Below are 24,910 nucleotides of genomic sequence, written 5' to 3' on the forward strand. Positions count from 1 at the left end.
TTCTGTGTCAGTTGTCTTGGAGGCAGTGATCTGGCTCTTCTGTGATATAGTGACTTCTTTTCCCAGTACCTGTTATGTATTCAGAGTAAATGCTATGGATGAAGGCTTTAAGCACAGCAGAATCTCCGTGCACTTTCTGAATAACCCAAGTCGAGTTGCTTCTGTTAAATACACACTTAATGCAGAACATTTCTGTGATAGTGTGATTCCTTGGCAGGTGAATATTTCAGAAGGAGACAGAAGAATGACCTCCATACTAGGAGTGTAGCCTTCTCCCTGCATTTGTTACCTAAAGCTTCACTCTCATTTCACTTTTTACTGGTGACAGTATAGCATAGAAGACCAAGTATGGCCTGCGAAGTGAAAACCTCCTGACTTGTATATTCATGGCTTCAGGGATACTCTCGTGAGAGAATATTTTTACATCTAAAATGTTTTAATTGTATGTGGGAGGAGGCATGTTTATGTGTATGGAAATAGGTTCATGTATCTGGAGGTTATATGGAGGACAGAGGTTGACATCTGGTGTCTTTCTCAATTGTTCTCTGCTGACAGAGGGCCTCACTGAACATAACATTCACCAGTTTGTGCTAGACTGGCTAAGCAGCAAACTCCAGAGAATCCCCTGCCTCTGCTTCCCTGCTACACTGTTGTAGATATGTGGCATTCTGCCTGCGTGCTGGGGAACAAGCTCAGATCCTCATCCTTCTGCGGCACGTACTTTATCAACTGAGCCATCTACCTAGCCCACGTTTGTACATTTTAGTAAGATATTTGTGTTTAATGGGGACTTAGGGCGTGTGGCTTTCACCTGAATAGTAGCTGTTTGAGCCCAACCACTGCTAAAAATAGAGACTGGTTTTTCATTGGGGTTTCTAAATATTTACAGTTCAGCTTACATCTAGCCCCAGCTCCAATAAAAACCAAACAAAGAAGCAAACAAAACAAAACCAGTTGTTCATTCTGGAAATTAGCCAAGACTCCTGTTGGAATGATTCCAGGACTAACTTCTGAAACTTCCTTCTCTTGAGTCTTACAAACGAATGTTCCCAGATAGTACTTAGTAAACTAGCAGCCAGCAACTCTCTTCCTGAGGACGGATAATTATATTAGGATTTAAGCCGTTGCTCAGTTTGGATGTCACATTTTGTTTGTTGTTAAATTCCCAGAGTGTCCGCAAGCATTGAGGGAGAATGATTGGTTACCCTTGCTCTCCGGGTGAACAAGTTCAGGCCCAGAGATGTTAAGCAGGTCTGAGAAGTAGAGAAGGCAGCTAAGAGCCTTATGCCAGGGCTAAAGGCTCGTTTAAGTGCTGAGCTTAAGGGCTTAAGGGCTGTAGGAGAGCTGAGGTTCTCAGTCCCTAAGAAGTGGCACAGGTTATGGGGGGCAGTGAAAATCTCCAGTAGTCTTGCTCATCTTTCAGAATTTAAATTAGCATCATGAGGCTTAAGAAGCCACTGAGTGTATCTGCATTAGTACACCAGTTAAAATGAAACTACTGGTTCTACTGCAGCTTCCTCAAGAGAATTCTGTCACCTATTTTTTTTTTAAATTCTTTGAATTTTATACAGGTTGTTGATATGTTGCCCAGGACTTTACCATCTAAGTGCTGGGATTATAGACAGGTACTAAGCTTAGTTTATCATTCTCTTTTTAAGTTTTTAAAAGATGACTCTTTTTGAATGTGCACGTGCATGCACACATACATACATATCCATGGAAGCCAGAGGCTTTGGGTCCCAGAAGATCCCCTGGAGCTGGGCTTATAGGTCCTTGTGAACTACCTGACCTGGTATTAGAATCAAACTCAGGTCCTCTCTGAGCCATCTCTCCAACTCTGTCATTCTCTTTATGTATGCATTTTTCTTATGTGTCAAACAGCATCCCCATCACCGTTACCATACGTACACATTTACATTATCAGCATCAACACAAAGTGGAGAACAGCGCTTGCTAGTCAGCAATCTTAGTCATGGGCAATGCTAGAGCTTATAATGGTTTCAGATAAGGTGGGGTTACCCGACCATCTCAGTCCTCACTAATAAACTAGGTACAGCGTTTGCTCTTTCTTGGCTTGTCCAGGCAGCTCTAAGCAGGCTGTGGAGCCCCCAGTGACAGTGATTATAAGAGATTCTCACTGAAACCCCAGGAAGATGTACAAAAACCTACAGTCCAAGAGAGAAGTCTTAAGGACTGGTGCCTTCAGCACACTGAAGACAAAACTGTAACAGCAAAGTGAAAAGTAGCTGTGTACAAAAGGCCCTCCTTACAATCCCCCTCTGCAGAGGGTGCATCTAAAAGTTACGCAAAGGTGTTCACCATAACCACATCCCACTCCTACTGTTTTCGCCTCTCCCTAACTGTCTTCTTTAGTCCCATTTTTCTTTGTCAAATCCACACCTTCTTTGAGGTTGTTCCATTGTGGACCCCTTTACTCTGAATCGTTTGTTTGTTTTTCATTCTTCTCCTAGGTATTAGATAATACAAAGCCATGCCTAAAACACAGAAGACCCCCTAATAGGCAGCTTATACTCTGGGAGAAGATGAAGGCAGAAACTGAGACAGCAAACAAGAATTTCCAGCAGTGACTAAGAAACATGCAGGAAGTGGGTTGTATGATACATTGAGCAGGAAGTGACGGGGTGGGTTTAAATTGAACTTACATTAAGTATATGGGAAGACGGTAGCCAAGGGAAAAGCTTTCCAGACAATGCAGTGGTCTCGAAATGACAACTACTGTAGACTTTTCAAGGACCTGAAAGAAAGCCAGTTCCTTTGAGTTTGAGGATAACAGGAGGCAAAACCAATGTGTGCAGAGTTCAGATAGAATCAGGTCTGAGAAGTCTGGACACAGGTAGTTTTTATTCCAACCACAGTGGGAAAACAGGTTGTAGCAAGTTAATTAATTATTTTTGCAGAACGTGGACAGTCCTTTGCATTCTCTGATTCCACAGATTGCATGGCAGTGGGACCTATAGAAGAGACATATGATGTAAGAGTGTAGGACACGCAAGTGTGTGTATGACCGTGGAGAGAGTGCCTCACACAGCATCTCTGCTGTTGTCTTTTTCAACAGCTTAAAGCTATCCTGTTCCTACTTACGGCATCTGTTCCTTGGTTCTTTTTGGTAACTTCATCATTTGCTTTTTGAGTTTTCAGATATTTCTCCAAAAAATGCTTTTGTTGGGAATCATTTTCTTTTATATAATGTTTCTGTAGGTTGCAAATGATATTAGAAAATTACACAGTGACGGTCCAGTTCAGATACTGTACTGGGATGATATATGTTGTGTGCAGTTTTCCTGAGGAGACACAACACACACACACACATCCATTAACCTCATCAGCCCAGAAATGGAACCCACAAGCCAAAGTAACTGTACTTGGTGAAACAATGATTTTTGATTGGGGTCACTAACAGGAGTATAGGTGATGAGCTACTTACTAGTGTAAGAATGACTCAAAAGGGACTGGAAAGATGGCTCAGCATTTAAGAACACTGCTCTTCCAGAGGTCCTGAATTCAATTCCCAGGAACCACATGGTGGCTCACAACCATCTGAAATGGGATCCGATGTGCCTTTTGGTGTGAAAAAAGACAGTGACAGTGTACTCACATATATAAAATAAATCTAGTTGGTTTTTTTTTAAGTGACTCAAAAGCAGCTGCATCTCAGAGAAGCCCATCCAACATGAGTGACAACTCAGGAGAGGGGTTTCCTGGCATCCCTAGAGCTCTTGCACAGCTTGCAGGTCCAAGAGACCTCTCAGCAGCTCTGCTGGCCAGGCTCCTACCCCAGGAGTCGTTTACTGCTCCCATAAACTGGAGAGTGGTGCTCCTAACTCTTACAGGTTTCAGCTTTCCCAAACAGGGAACTTCGTTTTCCTTCTGAGCCTAATGATCTTGTCCCCACCCTCCACCCAGCTTCTCTAAAGAAATGTTTCAGTTTGAAGAAAACTGTTGTACAGGACTCCACCTCTTCTGACTCTTATCATTCTCTCCAGCTTCCTGTTTGACAATACTCTCTGAGCCTTGGAGAGGATGATAGAGATGTCTGTATGTGGCTAAGCACTGGGCCGCTCTGCCACAGCAATAGTCACTGTTTTTAGGAGCTTCAGCAGTGGTTAGGTGTCTGTATTATATGCCATCTATTGCAGAAGCCAGTTTCCTTCCATAACTGATTTCAGAGGACAGCAACAGAGAAGTATGGGTATAAGCATAAGTGTTTGGAAGGCATTTTGATAGGCATACCATATCCATTTATCAAACAATCCCTGTGACTCCCCGCACTGGGCCTGCAACCTGTGCAGACACAGGTTTTTGCCCTGGCTTACAATACCGGAGAAGAACTGCCTCCAATGGAGCTGGTCTTCGAAAACTGGATTGTACTCCTGATGTCTTGCTACGATTACACAAGTAGGCACATTCTGTATGCATTTTGTACTTCAGCATGTAGGGTCCATAGCCAAGCAGGAATGTTAGTGACAGTTCTCCCCCAGAAGCCCATATACCAAATACCAACCGCCTTGTGGCACTGTGAAAACCAACCAGTAAGGATGGAGCTTCCAGCTTAGTCCTGGCTTTACCACCCATGCCCCAAAGCCAAAGCATGAGGTGTCTTCAGTCATATGGGCTTACTATCTAGGTCTGTAATGCCACTAACCGTGGTGATAATAGCCTTTAGAAGTTTGTGAGGCACCAGGGGCATCTCTAGCTAACCATCCATAGGGAGCTAGCCTGCTTCTGGCACTGGGCCAGTTTTCATTTAACATCCTTATAGCCTTTGGGAGAGCCTGTTTCCATTTGTTTGATGTGCTTCCTAAACTCATTAGCTGTTGTCTCAGTAACTATTGAAAAAAAAAAAAAAAACCTAAACCAGACCCAGGAGGTTGTAAGGTACGTTATCAGGTACCGGAAGTATCATTGCATTTGGTTGTCTTCAGCCCAGCTCTGTGCATCAGTGCTGTGCAATGATTACCCCTGTCACTGGCAGTTCTCTGTGAGTGTCCGTTCATGTCACGGAGTTCGGTGAGATCCCTGATAGTGGCTTCCCCAGTTACTAGCTTGCATGGAAATGTTTGTAGACGGCCCATGGTAGTGTCCACTCAGATGAAGGCATATTTGTACCCCTCACTGACAGGCATGGACCCTATATAATTCATCTGTTAGTCTCTTACTGGGCAAGTTGGTGTGTGTATGTGCCCTGTCCACAACTGTTGTCCACATTAGACAATGGGGGCACATTGCTTTTTAACCAGCCCCGCAAAGATCTTAGCCTGTTCATAACCCTCTTGAGCTTTAAAAGGTTACAAACAGCAGGCAACTTGGGCAAGACCGTATATGAAAATACGCCAATATCCCAGGATCCCCACATATAGCTGCAGCACCTTCACATTTATAGGCACAGGCTGTGGTAGAATTCTCTCAATAACTTTGTCAGGTATCATAAAATTACCAGACCATAATATTTTTTGGTATTTTACAGCTGTGCCTTGCCCTTCCTTGCACCCCGTGGATGGATCTTCTGTTTTCATTCCTTTGGGTGCACATATTAGCTGTGGTTCTCTAGAGAAGCAGAACTGGCAGGCTGAACATATAGTGAAGTTTATTAAATCAGCCTATGCTAAAATAGTGATGACAGCTGTCTGAAACGCAAGTTCGAGGAGACTGAGAGCTAAGCAGCTACTTGGTCCTTGGGACTACGTCCTTCAGCTGACAGAGTAGTTAGTCCTACAGTTCCTGTCTCACACCCAAGGGGCTGGCAGCCAGCAGTGGTTGGGTACCTCCACAGACCCAATGTGGCTCTTAGAATTTGAAATGTTCCCAGACTGCTGCTGGTCCTTAGTCAGTGATAGAAGCCTGGAAACGCTGGTTCTAGTATCAGTGATGTGAGCTGCAGCAGTAGCATCTGGATCCATCAACTAGCCAGCAAGAGGGAAGATTATGTAAGGTGAATAATCTCCTTTCTGCCAAGCTCTGTTCTGTCTGGAATGCTACCATAAGGAGCCACCCATACTCTGCATTCACTCAGGGTGGGTCTTCCCACATCAGTTAAGCAACCAGGGCAGTTCTTCAGGTAAGGCTCCCTACGTGGGTGATTATAATTTGCAGCAAGTTGACAGTACAGCCAAGAATCGCAGTACCTATGTATGTTATTTAGATACTTGTCTAAATCTGCAAAAACACTCGGGTTAGGTTTACACCATCTCTGTAATGGAACAGAGGTTGGACAGGATAACAAAGAAAAGCCTGGGTCACTATAACATGACACATAGTGGGAAACTGAACTTAATCTTGATAGGATTGCTTCAAAGATCCAAGGCTGACATTCTAAGTGAATATAAATTAGTTTGGGAGTTAATCAGCTAAAAGAACTCTAAAATCACATTAGTAAAGGCTAACACAGCACTAAAAGGTTTAATCATTTCTATTGATTGTCTGGCTTCTTCATCTTGAGTTACCTCTATGGGACTTTTGTGCTTTCTCCCCATCCCATGGACTTGGTGAGATCAGCTCAAGCTGTTTGATTTAGTTTGAGACCAAGGGGGATGGCTGTATTTCTGGTTCTGGTTGTACCCTATCCAGGGTCTATAGTCACTCATATTCTCTCTCCCTCAGCCAAGTCTGGTGTCTGGGATAGTCCTAAACTAAGCAAACAATTTTCACCCCTAACTTACTACTTTGCAGCAAAGTACCAAATGTCCACATTTTTTTTTCCTGAGGGGATTGTTTCCCAGCCCCAGAACAAGCTTGGTCAATTGAACCTTCAATATTTTATCTCTGTTATCTTTGTGAGCCAATGAGTTTTTATTTGGGGGGGGTTACTAATAGGAATACTGATGATGACTCAAAAGCAGCTACCTCACCAGAAACCCCAATACAGACGATGGAGGCTATGCCCCTGGACCTCTCGGTACTACTTGGAGGCAGATTAGCTGAACAGAGTCTCCTCCCACAGCAGCTGTTCACTGCCTCTATAAAACTTGGAAGGAACCTTCTGGAATCTTGGAAGTTCCAGCTTTCCCAGACAGGAGCAGTTTGTTTGCCTCCTGAGTCTCGTGAGTCTTACCTTTTCCCTCCTGGATGGAATGTTTTAATTCCAAGGAAATTTGTCTATAACAGCATGCAAGGCACAACACATCACCACTGTAGCACTAATTTATTATGTACCTTTATTCTCTAGTTATACCACACTTCTGATTAATTTTTTACCTATTCCAAAGGTTTTCCAACCTGGAAATTTGTTCCCTTTAATAAGAAGTTCTCAGCCAATATACCTGGGATTGATATGCCTAAAGGGTTCATATGGATTAGATACCCAACTTTATATCATGTGTTTGCTATAACTCACAGTGCATTGTAGTGAATAGAAAACACCTCATAATTATCAGTTTTGACTAAAATTTCTCTCCTCCAAATTATGTTACCAATTAAATAAATTTTTCTAAAGGAGGTGAACATCTAAGGTGAATTAGAGCCATCCTGTCAAATTTGTATTCTCTGGGTGCACTGTAGTATTTCTCCATGGTTTAGACAACAAAAGATACATTTTTAAAAGAGTTCTTTTTAACAAACAGCAAAATCAGTTACCAGCGTTTAAGTGGCCAGATATATACAGTTGTCTGTGTGTGTGTTCTGTAAAAATCAGAATCATTTCTAATGCTCCTGGGTGCAAAATACACAAAATCAGGATTTTCCTAATAGCACATTATTTATAGAAGTGGGGCCCTCTTTTTCTAGTATTACTCCAATCAGGGAAGAAACTACCACTGTGCCCTTTGGCAAGCCAGCCAGTATATGTGGATTTCTCTCTAGCAACCTGTTTATTCAATTCCTCTTGTCCTTCTCAATGAGGTATGTCTGTAGTTCAAATATGTCAAAAATGCACAGCTATCAGGTTTCTGTGAAAGTTTGGCTTCTGGTGGGCTTCCTGTCCTGTGACTGTTTTGATGAAAGAGGCTACTGGCTTCTCCATAGAAGACACACGTGGAGTCTTCCTTCTTTAGAACAAAAGAAGGGAAATACAGCTTTCCATCACTGATACAAAATGCTCAATATGATAAACTTTAAAAGGCAGAAAGTTTATTTAGGCTCATAGTTTCAGGGTGTCTAGCTTCTGGCTGGTCAGCTCTGTTGCCTCGGGCCTATGGTAATGTAACACACAATGGTCTGCTTACTGCATGGCAGCCAGCAGAATGACAGCACCCTGGGGTCCCACTATCCCTTCAAGGACACACTCTCAGTTTCCTGACTCCCACTTCCCCCAGGACAATTTCCTAGAAGTATCCCCCATCCCCTAGTACTACAGGCTGGCAGGCAAGCTTCTAGCACAAACATTTTTGGCAGACACTTAAGATCCTAACCATACTAACGTCCATGTCTTTAAAGTTATGTAATTGAAATCAATAACATCTGTGTGTCATAATTGAAAGATTATATATTATATATTATTGAATATATATATATAATATATATATATTCAAGGAAATACAGCAAACAAACACAGGTAAAATTTAGTTTAGTATTTTCATCTTAATGAATGCTTGCATACTGTTAGAAACATCCAGTCAGATGATTCACACTTTCTATTTCTTCCCTTCCTTGCTTCCTTCTTCTTTTCTTTCCTTTTTTTCTTCTTTCTTCCTGTCTTGTTGGACTGTTAGCTAAATGTCCCAGTCTTCAGGAATATACTCCAGTCTTTGAAACAGAAGATCCTTGGAGGAATTAAAATATTAACCATTGATTTTAACAAATAGCACCACGGGAAGAGCTGTTTTAGTCAAATCCCTTATTGTCACACTAAAATCATTAGTTTTTATACTAATGCATACATACACTAAAATTCAGAATTGTATCATTAGCCTTTAGCACAGGTTTCTTTCTGATCTTATATTTAAAGGCGCTTGGTTGAGCTTGTCTTACATCCATTGTTTTCTGGGTATGCTTACAGTAGGTTTACTGAAACTCATTTTGGGGGCATCCGGATCACAGGGTACAGACTATGAATCAACTCAAATTACCAAAATTTTAGGTGATTTAGGTAACTCTGCTACTCTTTTTTGTTTGTTCCTTTTTGAGATTGTATTTTAATTACATTTCTCCCTCCTTTTCCCCCTCCAAACTTTCCCATATGGTCCCCTATTCAGATTTATGGTCTCTTTTATCATCAATTGTTATTGCATGCATATAACATATACATATACACATACATATACATATACATATACATATACATATACATATACATATACATATACATATACACATACACATACACATACACATACACATACACATACACATACACATACACATACACATACACATACACATACACATACACATACACATACACATACACATACACATACACATACATATACATATACTTTCCAAACATAACCTGCTGAGTTCATATAATGTTACTCGTATGTATGTTTTTGGTGATATTTGGCTCTGGACAACCAGTTGGTATGGTCTTCTTGAGGGGGCCCCCCACTCCTGCTCCTAGCATTACACAGTTGCCTGTAGTTCTTTGTGTAGGGTTGAGGTCTTTTCTAGTGCAGTATGACACATTCATTGACGTCCTCTCTGTTTAGCTCACATTTGGGTAGTCACATTGCTATTTTATAGGTGTAGCTTCTGATGTTCCTAGGAGATGTTCTGTTGCTAAGGATAACGTGGCCCACGGAAGTCTTCCATTAATAGACTTTATATTTTATTTTGAGACAGTAGACTATTACTGTTTTGAAGATAATTTACTTTGGGTTGAATCAAAACCTCTGAAAACTTACTCAAATATTCCTAGGAGTCTGAAAAAAAAAAGTGCATCTTTGAATTCATAGAGAAGCTTCCATTACACGGCAGCTAGCTTACATTTCCACTTATTGCTCTGCTTCGACTCTGCATGCCAAGTAATCATGCAGAGCAGGGGGAAGGGGCTCCTTTCATGTTTCTGCTTATGGTTGCCAAATCTCAGTATGTGTGTCAAGGTGGCTATCCTTTCAGTCCCTCCTCAGCTACCACTTCTATAGGCCAACATAAACCATGGTGGGCTGTGACCACATGCCAACATCTCAGTGGTACCACAGTAAAGCCTCTTTCTAATTGCCACCAAAACCTAGTACGGATCTGGGTGACTTTACAGCAGGCATCTTCTATATACCTGTTGAGGAATGTTCCACTGTGTTCTGTCTTATCGGGAACCTGAAGCTTTCATGGTCAATTAATTAAGGCTAAAAGAGATAAACAGATCTTTGTTTCAGAACAAAGCACCCAGCCTTGCTTAACTGCCAGAAGGACAGTTGCAAGAGGTTTCTCTGTGGAAAGAAAAAGATTTGGGTGCCCGCTAGTACCCACTGTAAAGTTCTAGGAAATGGGAGAATGCTTTGTCACCTGATTGCCAATTCAACTGCTTACACCTAGAGACCTGTGAGGAAGCTCTGCTTTTCTATCTTGATTTCTATGAGGGTTTCAGTGTAGTGATTTCTGAATCTGCAAAAATGAAAAGTTTGGTTTTGCATTTTTTTTCATGAAATTTCAAGTCATCTCTGGAAGCCTTCTTAAAAGGTCAAGGAGACACCAAGATCATATCTATTGGTTGGTTCATACCTTCTCTAGTGATTGTTTTACATGAAAGGACAGATTTTGGGAAAAGGAGGAGGGAAGAGGAAAGGTTTTAAAACCCAGCCAGGTAATCAATCGGTGATACACACTATCGATCACATTTTTTGGCTGCAAAAGTCTGTTGATTAATTTTGTCAATGAATAACTCCTTAATTGAAGTTGCTTGTCTGTCTGTCTGTCTGTCTGTCTGTCTGTTTGTTTGTTTGTTTGTTTGTTTGTTTGAGACAGGGTTTTTCTTTGTAGCCCTGGATGTCCTGGAACTCTGTAGACCAGACTGGCCTTGAACTTAGAGATCCTCTTGCCTCTGCCACCCAAGTGCTGGTTGTACACCACCCCCACACAGCTTTGAAGTTGCTTTCAATTATAAAAGTCTTACCCTGTCCCTGGCTTTTAACAGCTTTACCCAGGGACAAAAGAACCAGAAATGTGTTAAGAGCACATCCTTCACAAATTACCTCCCAGGGAAAAACATGTTCAAAGATGTGTTTCAGTACAGTCCATGTATGAGGAGTTGTAGGATTGTGGGAAGAAGGGTGAAGGACCCCAGCTTTTAAGTTCAAGTTTCCCAAGTGATGTTCTCAGCCAGCCTCAAGTATTTCGCAAGAAGCAACAATACAAACCTGGTCCTGAGTGAGTGGCAGTCTCAACCTAGTGATGTGCTTGCAGAATCCCTTAGGTCTTCAGAATTTCTATTGACATAAAAGGAAGTAAGAACAATAGATAGATGTTACAATGGATCTGCTAAAGTTGCTTAGGAAATTCCAAGATACACAAAGTAGACTTTAGACTATAAAGGGCCACTCAAGAATGAGTAGCTACTGATCAGACTTGCTGAAAAGAGCAGGAAATGTACACCTGTAATAAAAGTTTTAGGTTGCTGGAGAAATGCTAAGACCATCAATTAGACCTATTCCTATAACAGAAGGAGACATCCCTGGACCACATCTGGCCAGTTAGGCCCTTTCTCATATCAAAGAACATACTTCTGTCAGATAGGCAAAGGGGAGTGGCAACATTAGATCATAGTGGCCATTAAGTTCTGGTCCCAGCTTTTCCACCAGGGAGAGAGTATCATTCTACAAGGGAGGCAGGATAACTGAACTTAGATAGCTCTGAGTGCTATTAAAGTGGGGCACATCTCCTAAGATGTGTGGACAGCTTGTCGGCTGTTTCTGATACTGAATTAAGAAGGCAGCTCTGGAATAACAGTTATACACGGCTATGAATGAGATGGGTGAGTGAACCATGTGAAAATATAAAGTTTAAGTTCCCAGACAGGGAGACCAGCAACTGCTATGAGATCCTGAGGTAGCCGGGCGTGGTGGCGCACGCCTTTAATCCCAGCACTGGGGAGGCAGAGGCAGGCGGATTTCTGAGTTCGAGGCCAGCCTGGTCTACAAAGTGAGTTCCAGGACAGCCAGGGCTATACAGAGAAACCCTGTCTCGAAAAACCTAAAAAAAAAAAAAAAAAAAAAAAAAAAGAGATCCTGAGGTATATACTTTCTGGACTATTTAAGGAGAGTAAGGTTAGAGTGAAGGAGAACCATAAGAAGGGGGAGGCAGAGCAAGCTCTTTTAGGCCCCTTATGGAGTTAGTATTATATTCTAAGTGTGACAGAAATGTTTAAGGAAGGTGAAAATGTTCTGAGTGAGCCTCAGAAGGAGATGTGAAGGAAATATCTGTACAAAAACTGAGACCAACATAATCATCTAGTCTCTTCTACATGGATACAGATTTCCTCAGTTTCAACCATAAAATATAAAAGTAGAAAGAAAACCACATTTGTTCTAGAAATCAAGGTAAGAGGACAATCGCTTATTATATGGGTTCATGGGAATTTCTACAAGATATTAATTGCAAAAACAAGAAGAGGTGAGGATGGAGAAGGAGAGGGTGTAGTGGCTATTCCTGGTTGTCAACTTGACTATATTTGGAATGAACTACAATCCAGAATTGGAAGGCTCACCAGTGACCCTAATCTGGAGGCTGGGAAATAGAAGTTTCTGACCTGGATCTTGGTATGGAGATCTTCAGGTATAGTGGCTATGGATTCCAGAAGATTAAGAGAGGGAGATCTCTGAGTTCAAGGTCATCTGGGATTAAAGACGTGGTGGCACAGACTTTTAATCTGGGCTACACCTTCTGCTGGAGACCTACATAAGGACATTGGAAGAAGGAAGACATTTTTTTCTCTCCTTTGCATTGATTGCTTTGTGGGATTGAGCAACTGTTAGATCCTTAGACTTCCATTCACAGCTGCCGCTGACCATTGTTGGGAGTCAGACTGCAGACTGTAAGTCATCAACAAATTTCTTTACTATATAGAGATTACCCATAAGTTTTGTGACTCTAGAGAACCCTGACTAATACAGAAGTTGGTACTGGGAGTGGTTCTAGAGGAGCAGAAGTATAAGGATGAATCTTTTAAAAATCTGGAGTTGGCTTGTTGATTCACCAGCACCTTCTACTACTGAAACCTCTCCAGATTCTCTCCCTCCTGGGAGCTCAGAGAATTTTGAAGACCCATGGTTGAAACTGTATTTCAAGCTTGAAGAAGCTAATGTCCTTGATTATCTTGATGAGTTAGGTGATTCGGTGTACAAAGCTTTCTACAAGATGAGGGTCATATCCAGACCTTCCACTAATTACTCTGGGACAATTTGCCTCATACAACACCTCATACATAGCAAGTTTTTTCAATATTACTTCCCAGTAGTCTGCTTGGCAAATATCCAAGGCACTGCCTTGTGGCTGGTTGTATGGATTCAGCTTTACATGACCGGAGCCTCGGTGAATCACAACACTGCCATGGTCTCTGTAGCCACAGTCAGCTTTTTCCCCAGAAAACTATTTTAAGCCATCTTTTGCTATTTTGTGGATTCTTCTTCTTTCTTCCACCCTTCTTCCCCTTTCAACCCTCTAACACTAGAAAGGAGAGAAATAAAAGGATAGAAAGGAAAGGGAACAATGTGGTCATTTGACTACTTCCTGCTGATTAGGAGTGTTGAGTTACTCCGGGCAAGTTTGATCTTGGCCTTCAGGATCCTTCTTTCTTCTTTGTGCACAGCTATTTAACACACCCTGTGTACTGGCTAGTTTTGTGTCAACTTGACACAAGCTGAAGTTATCACAGAGAAAGGAGTTTCAGTTAGGGAAATGACTCCACGAGATCCAGCTGTAAGGCATTTTCTCTATTAGTGATCAAGGTGGGGAGGTCCCCTTGTGGGTGGTGCCATCTCTGGGCTGGCAGTCTTGGTTCTATAAGAGAGCAGGCTGAGCAAGCCAGGAGAAGCAAGCTAGTAAAGAACATCCCTCCATGGCTTCTGCATCAGCTCCTGCTTTCTGACCTGCTTGAGTTCCAGTCCTGACTTCCTTGGTGATGAACAGCAGTATGGAAGTATAAGCTGAATAAACCCTTTCCTCCCCAACTGCTTCTTGGTCGTGATGTTTTGTCCAGGAATAGAAGACACCCTGTGACGAACAGCAACCACCAAACAACCCAACAACAATATGCCCACACCCAGGGCCCTAGCCTTTATATAATCCCTGAAAAGCCCTTTGAATTCCAAATGTTACATAACCCCAGAAACTATTTGTCACTGGTAAAATCACATCCTTGCTACAGCATGAGGCCAATCAGAGTCAGCTGCTGTGAATAATCTGAAGCAGCCCCATATCCCACAACTAAGATTAAAACACATATTCTTATAATATTTCTGTGCTTTTAAAGAAAACAAAATTCCAAAATTGTCACTATAATCTATCTATCTATCTATCTATCTATCTATCTATCTATCTATCTATCTATCTATCTATCATCTATCCTATTCTGTTAGCATTATATATAAAGTAGCACCAGAAATGTCCCTGACTCATTTATATTAGCTAATGTAAACCAGGTACATTATGGGTAAGATGAAGTTACCTTTGTCCTAACTAATAAATACCTCTTTCTGATCCAAACTGTAAGAGTTTACCAGATCTTTCTGCTTCCCCAAATCACACCTCTGGGAGCAAAATCACACTAATCAGTAAATTGCACTCTGGGTAAAGCTGGATCTGCTTCCTCTTTAGTCCAGTCATTTCTCATGTACAGTGACTGGGTTGTTTCAGAACACTGATATCCAACAGAATCAGCTTCCCCAGCAAACAAAATATAAACAAAACAAAAGGCATGGAGGCATACGCTCAGCTATTTTGATTCATACAGCAAGGGACCAATTGAAATTCCTTGTTAAACAGGTAAATTTCCTAGCCACTGCTTCCTTCAGTTCTGGCTTTCTTCATATCATCCCTAGACAGTTTGATTCATGAATTGACAAGGGAAAACTACATTTTAATCAAACTTAGGGCATGTGTCACTTTGGGGAAGAGGGTGAGACAACTCTACAAAACTCTTTTGCTTTCCAGCAAGATAGCCAGAAACTACCATAGGACTCCTTCTATTCTAGACTGTACACCGTAAGTTTACAAATATGAAAAGGTGCAAGAGATGAAAATGAGGCTTAATTTAGAAACCAGGGAAATATCTTCCAATGGAATATAGTTGCTTTTGTGAATAAGAGGAATTTCAGAACATCCCTCATGCAGGATTTTCCAAGATTCAGGAGAGTTTTGCAACTTCAGATCCAGGGTATAGTAATGAAACATCAGTGAAAGCAAAATCTAGAACCATCTGTTGACTGTGGAGCCATGGACATGTTTCAGTCTCAAACTTCTGAACTCCATCCTGCCATTTCCTCTCAGTACCTTGGCAAACACCATCATTTAGAATTCAGAAAGCAAGCAAACAAAAAGCAAAAACAAGATAAGTTACAAAAACAAAACTAAACAAACAAAACAAAAGAAACTTCACCCCAAACCATGTTCTGATCTGTCTTAACCTCAAAACATTTCTCAGATGAGTCTTTTTCTGCCCAAGAGGCTGCACTCTGGTTCTTGCTTAGTCTTCTAAGTGGAACAGCAGCTTTTTCAAGGCTCGGGAGAGACAGACTAGCAGCAGCATTGCCTGCCACCTGCATGTGCCAGCACCATGGGAACGGAGTGAGGAGCAATTCAAAACCAAACATCTGAAAGAAAAGATTTCCCAAGACCAGCAGACACCAGAGCCTTAAGCCAATTCTTTTATTTTTTTTTTTATTTTTATTGGTTATTTTATTTATTTACATTTCAAATGCTATCCCCTTCCCAGTTTCCCCTCCACATGCCCCCTTTCCCCTTCTCCCTCTGCCTGCCTCTATGAGGGTGCTCCCCCACCTGCCCACCCACTCTTGCCTCAGCGCCCTAGCGTTCCCCTACCCTGGGTCATCAAGCCTCCACAGGACCAAGGGGCTCCCCTCCCAGTGATAAGACAATCCTCTGCTATATATCCAGCTGGAGCCATGGGTACCCTCTTTGTACTCTTTGTTTGTTGGTTTAGTTAGTCCCTGGGAGTTCTGAGGGGTCTAGTTGGTTGATATTGTTGTTCTTCCTATGGGGTTGCAAACTCCTTCAGCACCTACAGTCCTTGCCCTAACTTCCCCGTTGAGGTCCCCAAGCTTGGTCCAATGTTTGTCTGTGTACATCCACATCTGTACTGGTAAGGCTCTGGCAGAGCCTCTCAGGGGACAGCTATACCAGCCCTCTGCCAGTAAGCACTTCTAGGCATCAGCAATAGTATCTGGGTTTGGTGTCAGCAGATGAAATGGATCCCTAAGTGGGGAAGTCTCTGGATGGCCTTTCCCTCAGTTGCTGCTTCACTCTTTGTCCCTGCAGTTCCTTTTGACTGGAGGAGTTCTGGATTAATTTTTTTGAGGTGGGTGGATATGATGAATCTAATAGAAGAGAATGTGAGAAAGAACTTCAAACACATGGGCACAGGGAAAAATTTCCTGAACAGAACACCAATGGCTTATGCTTTGAGATCAAGAATTGACAAATGGGACCTCATAAAATTGAAAAGCTTCTGTAAAGTGAAGGACATTGTCGATAGGACAAAATAGCAATCCACAGATTGGGTAAAGATCTTTATCAATCCTACATCTGATAGAGGGCTAATATCTAATATATACAAAGACCTCAAGAAGTTAGACTCCAGAGAACCAAACAACCCTATTAAAAATGGGGCTCAGAGCTAAACAAAGAATTTTCAGCTGAGGAATATAGAATGGCCGAGAAGCACCTAAAGAAATGTTCAACATCCTTAGTCATCAGGGAAATACAAATCAAAACAACCTTGAGATCCCACCTCACACCAGTCAGAATGGCTAAGATAAAAAACTCAGGTGACAGCAGATGCTGGTGAGGATGTGGAGAGGGGGGGAGCACTTCTCCATTGCTGGTGAGATTTTTTTGTTTGTTTGTTTATTTGGTTGGTTTTTCGAGACAGGGTTTCTCTGTATAGCCCTGGCTGTCCTGGAACTCACTCTGTAGACCAGGCTGGCTTGGAACTCAGAAATCCGCCTGCCTCTGCCTCCCAAGTGCTGGGATTAAAGGCATGCGCCACCATGCCTGGCTGCTGGTGAGATTGCAAGCTGGTACAAGCACTCTGGAAATCAGTTTGGCGGTTCCTCAGAAAATTGGAAATAGTATTACCTGAGGACCCAGTTATACCACTCCTGGGCATATACCCAAACGATGCTCTAACATATAATAAGGATACATGCTCCACTATGTTCACGCCTTATCTATAAAAGCCAGAAGCTGGAAAGAACCCAGATGTCCCTCAACAGAGGAATGGATACAGAACATGTGGTACATTTACACAATGGAGTACTACTCAGCTATTAAAAACAATGACTTCATGAAACTTTTAGGCAAATGGATAGAACTTGAAAATATCATCCTGTATGAGGTAACCCAGCCACAAAAAGAACACACATGATATGTACTCACTTATAAGTGGATATTAGCCAAAAAAAAAGAAGCTCAGATACAACTCACAGACCATATGAAACTGAAGAAGAAAGAAGATTACACCAAAGTGTGGATGCTACAGCACTTCTCAGTAGGGGGAAGAGAATCATCTCTGGGAAGTAGAGGGAGAGAGGGATCTGGGAGAGAGAGAGGAGGGGGAGAGAAAGGAAGTCAGTTCAGATCTGGGAGGAAATGGGGGAGAAGTACAGAGGGTCAGGAATTTGAAAATAGGTGTATAGCAGTGGGGGAGGGGGAGCTGGGGGTAGTCACTAGAAAGTCCCAGATACCAGGGACCTAACAGGGAGGACTTTAGCCGAAATACCCGACAAAGGGGAGATAGAACCTATAGAGACCATATCCAGTGGATAGGCACTGTCCCCTGTTGAGGGATGGGCCAGCCACCCGCCTTAAGCCAATTCTAAGGTGCCTACTCTTCTCACTGGGAAGACAAAAAGTTCCTTCATGGTATCATTGGAGAAGACCTTGAGCTCCCTCTAGAGGGAAGAGTAGGTCACAACATTTCCCCATTAGGACCCGCCCGCTGTGTAATAACTTTGTCTGTTCCTCAGGAGATATTGAATGCAGTCTCTTTATAGCCTCTGTCCTACCTGTCTTACACCACTTACCACAGCAAGTCAGGTGACAGTTCATCCCTCTGTTGTTACGTGTATGAGTAACTTGAGGTTGACAAGACTGTCTTTAGGTGTCCTCCGTCCATTACAATGGTGTCTGTTACTTGAAGGGCCTTGTCTTATCTTCTGATGCTCTTATTTCTTCTCCTATTTTTATGATTTTTATGATTGTTGTAGCATAACTAACAACTTATAAAGTCTTAATGCACTTATTACTCATACGTCTACGAAGGCAGATGTCTGTGCCTGCATTTTTTAGAGAAAAAAAAGAGAACATTTATTTTCTCCCTGGGAGTGAGCCTCAGGTCCAGTCAGGAAGCAGTTGCTTACCCTTGCTTTATGGGTTTTTTTTTACCTGTGTGATCACCCAGGGATCCACATTTAGAAGTGTTCAGTGTTTGGTTTATGCTCCGCTGTTGGCAACTTGAAAATATATTTGAATTTGTGTTAAGAAAAGTCCAGCTGGGTGGTGGTGACACACACCTTTAATCCCTGGTGGCAGAGAAAGGCAGATCTCTGTTTGAGACCAGGCTGACTTACAGAGTGAATTTCAGAAAACAATAACAGCAACAAAAGTTCCATGAGACAATAGAGCATGTGTGTGAACAACAGTATGGGAAAGACACGTGTCTGTCATTCCTTGCTACTGTGTTTGCATGGGCTCTTGGCAATGTCTGTAAGTACAGGCTTTCCACAGCTCATTAATAGATGGGAGTTCAGGGAGAGTCCTAAGTAAGGATTTGTGGAAAGATGCTGATAATACAGGCAGACCAAGCTTGCCATTCAAGCTAGGTATTGGTTACTTTTCTGTCGCTGTGATAAAATACCATGCCCAACTTAAAGAAGAATTTATTTTGACTTAGGGTTCCAGAGGGATAAGAGTCCATGATGGTCAGAACATCATGGTAGCCAGCGGCAAGCATATCAGCTGGAGCAGTAAGCTGAAAGCTCTTGCCTTGAACCACGAGCAGGAAGCAGAGATGACAAACTCTAAGTGGTCTTGACTCTCAAAGCTCACTCCCTGTGACATACTTTCATCACGGGAACTATTCTGAATAGGCACTCCTACACCAGTGAAAATATGGTGAGATGCACCAGTAGAACAGAGCCAGGAAAGCTCCTGAAAGGCCTTGCTCTCAGGTCCAGTTTGTATTCTCGTTTTATACTCTAAAGCTACAAGGTAGGGTGGACAAGCAAGCAAGATTTTACAGAAATATACTCAGTCATCAGGCCCTCAAGGTCAATGACCCATTGCTTTATCAGTTTCCCCAGATCATTCTGTTTAGGTAGCAAGTGAGGTCATGGTTGGCAAACAGGCAGCACAGTAGTGCTCTACGTAAATCACTTAAAAAAATCAATAAATTGGGGTGTAATCATTGGTTTTCTCAACTTATTCTATTTCATTCTCTCCTCTTCACTTTCATAACATATTATTAATCTACATTGAAGGAATGAGCAGGTACTCTTGGCATACCATCTGTTGGCTCTCATTTGTACCTCTAGCCTTAATCCCTTTGAATAACTTTTTGGCCTTTACTCATATGATTCCCGACTGATAGTGTAATAGAGAGTTGTCTATGCTGATTTTCTTGGATACCTATTGCAATGGAATTGGTGGTCATGGACCCTGATGGGACTGTTCCTGGAAGGTGTAGGAAAAGCACAGGGGCTCTATTAGTTCTTGAATCTGAGGGATACAACTAGAGCTGTATCTCCTTCCCTGGGAGTACTTCTAAGTTGGGGGCCAATAATATTAGTTTTCAAGTATCTCCTTGATAGCAGGTATAAATACCCTTGGGGCAGATGGAATATGTACTATTAGGAACTACTATATTAATTTATTTTATTTTTTTAAATCTAGTTGCATACAGCTCGTTTTATTTCCCACATATTGGGCTTTTACTATTACCTGAACAGTAATGCTCCCTTTGTGCTGTTAGTTAGGCTTTGGTTAGTCATCTCTACTCCAGCTTAAGTGACATGGCTTGCATGTAAGCATATCCAATAGTCCTACATTTACTAATAAGAACACATATTGAAGGTGGACTTGAGGAATGTGGGGATGGGAACAGAAGGGTTCAGGTTGGGGGAAGATGAAAGGAGATGATACTGGGAGAGATGACTTCTTTTGGGAGGCATTTTAGGGTGAGATACAAACCTAGTACAATGGAAACTCCCAGGAATCTAGGAGGGTGACCCTACCTAAGATTCTTAGTAATGGGGGGTATGGAGCCTGAACTGTTCATGTCTGGTAAACAAGCAAGGCTTCTAGTGAAGGGATTGGAACACCAACCCAGCCGCAAAACTTTCAATAGTTTGTCCTGCCTGCAAGATGTGTTGGAGTTAAGATGGAACAGAAATTGAGGGAATGGCCACTCAATGTCTGGTCTATCTTGTGACCCATGCCATGAGAGGGAGCCCATCCTTGACACTGCCTAGATGGCAAGGAACCAGAGGCTGAACAACCCAGAGATAGAATCAAACACGGGTGGCAACAACAATAATAATGGCAACAGCAAACCAACCAACCAACCAACAATCAACAAAATTATTCCTAATGATATTCTGCTATACTTATAGACTGGAGCCTGGCCCAGTTGTCCTCAGAGAGGCTTTACCCAAGAACTGATGGAAACAAGCACCCAAGCCAAACATTAGGCAGAGCTTGGAGAATCCTCAATCTTTGAGCCCATGTCAGTTGATTCTGTGAGTTTTTCTGTGCTGTCCTTGACACCTCTGGTTTCTACAATTCTTCTTCCCCTTCTTCTTCAATCCAATCTCCTAGGTGTTGGGGATTTGTGGGACCCTGAATTCTTAGAGGAGAGTATAATTTGAGTTGATGAGCAATGCTTTGTTCAGGTTGGTCAAGTCTTTCAAGAACTGCTGGAGGTAGGTATGTCCATAGTCTCAGAAGCCCCCTGATCCTTTGGGAGCAGTGGAGATGGGCAGCAACCATGAACTCAAAAGGAGAGTAGCCACATGTATCAGTCCAGGTTCTCTAGAGTAACAAAACTTATAGAATGAATCTCTCTCTCCATATATACATATATGTCTCTCTATATGTCTATATATGTGTATGTCTATGGCATATGTCTCTCTATATTTATATATACACATATATGTATATAAAAACCCTTTGTAAATTCATATATTTGTACAGAACATTTTTGTAGATCTCTCTCTCTCTCTCTATATATATATATATATATATATATGTATATATATATATACACACACACATACACACATATGTATGTGTGTGTATGTGTGTGTGTGTGTGTGTGTGTGTGTGCTGTCTGTGAATAAAAGGTTCAAAATCTAGTAGTTGTTCAGTTCATGAAGCTAGAGGTCTCAGCTGGTCTTCATTATATGCTGGAATCCTGAAGAAATATATTCTGATGAAAGAATGGACTTGCTAGTGAGGGCAAGAGCAATCCAGCAAAGAACAAGGCTTCCTTCCTCCATGTCTTTTATATAGGCTTCCAGGAGATGGTATAGCCCATATTAGATATGAGTCTTCCCACCTCAGAGATCCAGGTTAGAAGTGGATTGTTCCACTTCTAATAATTTAATTAAGCAAAAAATTCCTCACAGGTATGCCCAGCCATTTGGGAGATTTTAGTGAATTCCATATGCAGTCAAATTGACAACCAAGTATAGCCATCATACCACATTTATGGGGCATACAACAGACACAAATGACATACTTTCTGGCCAACAAAGTTCTGTTTCTTGGCCAAGGTCATTTTTACTACTACTCAGCCTCATAACCTGGCCTGAAGATTGCATATGGCACCATGTGTTTAAGTTCCAAATTATTTCTCTGTGAGAGTAGGAAAAGCTGCTCCCCAGCCTGAAGATGTACACATAACCAGCAAGTATCCATACCCTCTGCTGGGGTGAGTGTCAGTAAAGACAATGTTTGTTGTTCACATGGGTAGGACCCTGGTTTTGTGTCAGCATGGGGCCCTTGGGTCCCTGCTAGCTTTCGGGATCAATGTTAGCAACCTTGGGGACAGCCAAATATCTTCGTAACAATTCTTGGAAGGCAGTTTTTCCAGATGAAGTAAATCCTCTCCCCACCCCTCTCACCCAAATCAATACTGTTTCTCTCTATCATTAGAACACAAAAATGTATCTAAAAACCAATACTATACCCAGCTTTTTACATGAGCTCTGGGGACTGAGCTCAGGTTCTCATGGGAGTGTGACCTGTTCACCAGCTGATTCACCTCCCAGCATTAGCTTACTGCTCTTAATGGCACCACGTTCCTTCCCCTTCTTTTTCAACAAGAGCCCCACCTTTTTTTCACCAGACTTCATACATTTTGTAGCTTCTTCAATTACTATCCAACTCTATGACTTTTGGCCATGTCTAGCTCAAGAGAATGAAGTTGTACCATCTGAGGGTAAAGAGATGCTAGTTCCTGGTTGATTCTTTTCTCTTGTTTTCTAAACCTGTTCCATTCCCATAGTCACAGGGGAAAGAGGGAAACAAAGCCATGAAAGACCGTTCTTCATCATTTCTTCATCATATCTCAACATGCTTCATCCTCCACCTTCCATCACACATGCACACACATGCATGTACACATGCACACAACATGAACACATGAGTGAGTGTGCAGTCAAGACTTCCAACTCCTTTCACAGGTCCCTCATTCTTATTCTTTCCCTTTCTCGGAGCACACTGGCAAACCTCTCCCTTGTCTCTCTTGGGATCCTCCTTCTACAACCTTAGCAAGTACTAACAAGAGAAGCTAAAATTTCTCTGTAATACCACAATGCCCATGGAGGAGGCCACCCTCTGGTCACAGGAATTCTCAAGGCTTCTGAGAGTGGCTTATTGCTGGCAGAGCAGGTAGCCCTGGCCTGCAGCTCAGTAAGTTGACTTGTTTAAACGTGCAAAGTTTGTTTAAAGGTGCAAAGTGTGTGTATAACATACACACACAGACACAGACACACAGACACACACACACACACACACACACACTCACTCACTCATGTGCACACACACTGGCAACTCCCCCAAATTTGAGGGAATGCACTGCACTTTGTGGAGATTCTGGAATGGAAATCTAAATCCGTTGTTCCCTCTGGATATAAACCAACAAGGAATGCCCCATTGAGCTCTGAGCTCCGTCTGCATCTGTGACATGGCCTTCCCTTCCCTGCAGACCTGTGTAACAGGGACTCCTGTAGAAACACTACAGGCAGCTATCCTCCTCACCTACAGGCGGTGGGGGCGTGAGAATGAGCATCTTGGCATCTGAGTGATGGTTTGGAGGAGAGGCTGAGGCACTGTGGACATGACTGGCATGCTTACCTTGCTACGGGGTTAGCAGGAGCTCTGAAAAAGCCACGTGTTTTTTCTGACTGGGACACTGAAGGACATGATGATCTTGTAATAAGTGTGTGGCTTTTTCAGTCTTCACACCCTCTCTGGAGTGACAGCTTTAACCTACCTCCTTCGAATCCAAGGAACTAGATTCTCTCTTGGCAAGTGATTCCAGTACAAGTCACCTAGAGGAGTAGCAAATGTGCAGGCTGGCCCCGCCCCAGGTCTGGGTGGGAAACAGGGTAATTCAAAGAGGACAACTCCTCCCCTCGTCCCCACACCAGGTGCTACTGGAGGAGGGAATAGCCTCCAGGTCATGGTCATTCCACGTGCTCCTCGCGCTGGGAGCAGTGTGGCAAGCAAATGCTCCCTGGCTCCCTGCCACAGAGACAACTTGTTCCAGCCTCGTATAACACCCCATGAGACAGGGCAGCAGGGCACTGAGCAGGCCTGGAAATCTCTGTGCCACCCAGGCTGTGTCCACGCAGTCTGGCTGCACTCTCCTGGTGACGTGGTGGTGCAGTGTGGTGGCAGAAGTCAACCTGTGTGCCTGCTTGGCAGAGTGGCAGGGTGGACAGGTGGCCCTTCTGCTACTCAGTCATCTTGTGACTCAGAAGCACAGATGAATGGCTTAAATTCATGATCACCCCTCCCCCTACATTCCCCTCGTCACTCTCCACAGTTAATATGGTCCTCTCTTTATTCACTTCAAACCTGCTTCTCCCCGTTCTGTCCCCTTGTTAGTTCATATTGGTGTGTGTGGAGGAGGTGGGCTGACCTTATTTACAGTCCCTCACTGCCTTTCCAGGGGCATGTTTGGGGTGCGGCTATGCAAGTTTGAGATGGATTCAGATCCAGCTTAATTCTTGTCCATGTGACATGGAAAAGATCTTGGGAAGGTTGTAGTCAGATGGGAGGATTCTGAAAGAAGGGACCCCAGGCATAATGGTATTGGGTACCTCTCCTTTGGAGAGGGGGATTTGGGGACAATCTACAATGTTGGAGAATTTGGTTCAAAAGGTTAACATAATGCCTGACAAAGGAGCCAATGCCATGGGAATGGCAGGTGTGGCCACCATACTCAGGATGGATCTACACACACACATATGTTTTTTATTTTGTTTGTTTTATTTTGTTTTTTGGGAATTTTTTGTTGTTTTTTTTGTTTTTGTTTTGTTTTGTTTTGTTTTTTACATTGGCTTATCAAGAAAATGTATGGCTGGATCTTTAAAAAGGCAGTGGGTATGAAGGTGGTATTGTGGGGAGCAAATGCCTGAGGGACATCTCCCTGGCCAGTCTGAGTCTTTGGCCTTCAGGGAAATGCATCCTGGGTCAGATCCGAGTGACATTCTTCATTCCTAAGAGCACTAAGACATGGTGAAGTAATCCTACAGTGGGAGGGGGTTAGGCCCACCCTGTT

The 24,910-nt window shown here is 42.6% G+C and overlaps 1 long non-coding RNA gene across 1 annotated transcript; it reads right to left on the bottom strand.

The window, feature by feature from the left end:
- Positions 1-15,860: 15,860 nt before the first annotated feature.
- On the bottom strand, positions 15,861-23,664 carry LOC115030882 (uncharacterized). Its single transcript, XR_003836466.2, has 4 exons — positions 23,479-23,664; positions 18,508-18,644; positions 18,147-18,398; positions 15,861-16,439 (listed from the first exon to the last, which is right to left on the bottom strand). It is a non-coding gene; the product is annotated as an uncharacterized LOC115030882 (long non-coding RNA).
- Between the last annotated feature and the right edge of the window lie 1,246 nt (positions 23,665-24,910).

Source organism: Mus caroli, unplaced genomic scaffold (assembly GCF_978045245.1).
Source record: "Mus caroli unplaced genomic scaffold, Mus_caroli_1 scaffold_6, whole genome shotgun sequence".
NCBI lineage: Eukaryota > Metazoa > Chordata > Mammalia > Rodentia > Muridae > Mus > Mus caroli.